Source organism: Octopus sinensis, linkage group LG21, assembly GCF_006345805.1.
Source record: "Octopus sinensis linkage group LG21, ASM634580v1, whole genome shotgun sequence".
NCBI lineage: Eukaryota > Metazoa > Mollusca > Cephalopoda > Octopoda > Octopodidae > Octopus > Octopus sinensis.
This window is the reverse complement of record NC_043017.1, coordinates 11,697,064-11,700,234: the sequence shown is the minus strand read 5'-3', so window position 1 is coordinate 11,700,234 and position 3,171 is coordinate 11,697,064.

Genomic DNA, 3,171 nt, shown 5'->3' with positions numbered 1-3,171 from the left:
TCTTTAATTGTTATTTCCCTTACATTAGACTTGTTTTTTTTTTTTTGTAAGGGTTGTTAAAATGTCTACATTGGTTCTGTGTCAAATACAGTTTTATTGTATTAGATTAATAGATCTACACAAATTCTTATATGAATAACATATTCCAACCACCTTCACATTTGCAGATGCATTCTGAATAGTTTATGGGTTTTGCAAAACTTTTTAATGTTTATAGGTTCCTGGAATTATATTTTACAAATCCTATGAAGAGATATTTATATATAAGATCATCATTTAACGTCTCTATTTTCCATGTTGGCATGGGTTGGACAGTTTGGCAGAAGCTGACAAACCAGAGGATTGCACAAAACTCAGCAGCCAGCTGGGTGCCCTTCTTAACACCAACCACTTTACAGAGTGTACTGGAGACTTTTTACATGGCACCAGCACCAGTGGGGTCACCAAGTAACTTGCAAGACAAAGACTCTTCAACTGAGAGAAAAAATAGAATTGAGAGCAGTGTGTAATATATCAGTAGTTATTATAAACAGGACTTGACTTTAATCTCGAGAAGTTGACTGCCTGAAAATGGGAGGGTTTGCAACATCTTCAGTTGGGTCTGGTTGTCCAAAACTGGACTTGCTAGTCATATGAGATCTCATGGTAGGTTTTAGTAATTCTTTTGTAAAGAACTGGTTATATATATATATGTGTGTGTGTGTGTGTGTGTGTGTGTGACTGCGTGTGTACCGTTGGCGATTTTTTTCCTCTGTCTTCCCTTCTCTGGACCTTTCCTTCTCCTATGTTTCTGACAAAGAGCTCCACTCGAAACGTTAAACCCTCCTTCTTTCCTTCGCGTCCAATAATACTATATTTGTTCCACGTCCTCGCGTTTTTGTGTTTTTTTGTGCTTTCATCTTTGGATTAACTCTATATATATACTATATATATATATATATATATATATATATATATATATAAGTCTGCATTAAAAGGGGTTGTTTTTGCTAGAGATATTTATCCAAGCATACATCAGTTTAGCACTATATCAATTAACAATACTGGAAATTCCACTTGTGCATATGTACTCTTGTTTATCACTGGTTCTTCTTCAATATTAGTACCTTACAGCTTTGAAATTCCACTTAGATAAATTGAAATGAAAATAATTAAATAGAACCTGTGTGAATAATATAATTATAATATAATTATACATAAGAAAAATTCTTAAAGTTAAATATACTTTCGTTGATTTTAATTGCATTTAATTAAATTTGTTGAATTCAGTTGCGGAAATATGGATTTATGCAATAAACCGAAATGCACATAAGGAACAGGAATTGACTGTTCCCATAAATATATTGATTATTTTGTGTATGCATTCTCAATTTTCTTTTTGTTGTTATCTATCTATCTCTGCCTGTCTGTCTATCTATCTATCTATCTATCTATCTATCTATCTATCTATCTATCTATCTATCTATCTATCTATCTATCTATCTATCTCTCTATCTCTCTCTCTCTCTCTCTCTCTCTCTATATATATATATATATATATATATATATCTATATATATATAATAAAAACATGATGCCAAGGATTCAGCGGTACATATGTTTCGGGCCTTTATTAGACGGATTTATAACAATGCATAATGTGTGTCTGTGGCCTTCTTCAGCCGCACACAACTACTACCTCAAGGACATGTATTACATCAAAAATTCTACGTTGGGGATGCAAATCCTCTCATTCGTACGCGAATGAGAGGATTTGCATCCCCAACGTAGAATTTTTGATGTAATACATGTCCTTGAGGTAGTAGTTGTGTGCGGCTGAAGAAGGCCACAGACACACATTATGCATTGTTATAAATCCGTCTAATAAAGGCCCGAAACATATGTACCGCTGAATCCTTGGCATCATGTTTTTATTTTGATTAATTTACTCCACCACCTACACCACCAAACGGTATATACAGGTGCTTACAATTATCAAGTACTCACCCTGAATTTCTATATATATATATATATATATATATGTATATATGCCCTTCCTAACGCCAACCACTCCGTGAGTAAAAAGTGCCCACTACACTCACTGAGTGGTTGGCGTTAGGAAGGGCATCCAGTCATAGAAACATTGCCAGATCAGACTGGGCCTGGTGCAGCCTTCTGGCTTCCCAGACCCCAGTCGAACCATCCAACCCATGCTCGCATGGAAAGCAGATGCTAAACGATGATGATGATGACGATGATATATATATATATATACAGGCATACCATCCTCTGCTCATGATATACTTTCTCCACATCACACGCACTCACATCTACATATATACACATGTTTAGACTCAGAATACAGAATTCTCTGTATTCACTCGCACATTGCTCTCCCTAAAATCATACACACTCACCCCTTCATCCCCTCAACACACTAAAACATCTCCTCTTGACAAACAAACTCATACCCCCAACCACCACCACCACATACACACTCCCTCTGGGTCCAGCAATTGAAAATAAGGCCAAACCAACACTAAACCATGAGTAAACCAGTATTAAAGGAATAAAAGTGTCAAACCAGACTAATATTAACCAACACCACAATATCAATCAACAAAGCAGTGCTAACACTAAATTAGCACTAAACCAACACCAAACCAACACTAACTCAACACCAAATTAACACCATTTCAACACTCCAACACTACTCAAACACTAAACTAAGACTATCCTAGCACTAGTTCAACATTACTCCAACATCATTCAAACACCACTCCAGCACCATTCCAACACTAGGTCAATATCACTCCAGCACAAAACCAACACCACTCCAGTGCCACTGCAACACTAACTCAACACCAAATTAACACCATTTCAACACTACTCAAACACTAAACTAAGACTATCCTAGCACTAGTTCAACATTACTCCAACATCATTCAAACACCACTCTAGCGCCATTCCAACACTAGCTCAATATCACTTCAGCACAAAACCAACACCACCCCAGTGCCACTCCAACATTAACTCAACACCAAACCACTCCAATACTAAACCAGCATTAAACCAACTCAGCATGAACCAAGACCACTCTGATACTAAATCAACAACAACAAAACAAAACTAGACTCACACAAGTGCAAACCAGTGTGAAACCAGTGTGAAACCAGTGTGAAACCAGTGTGAA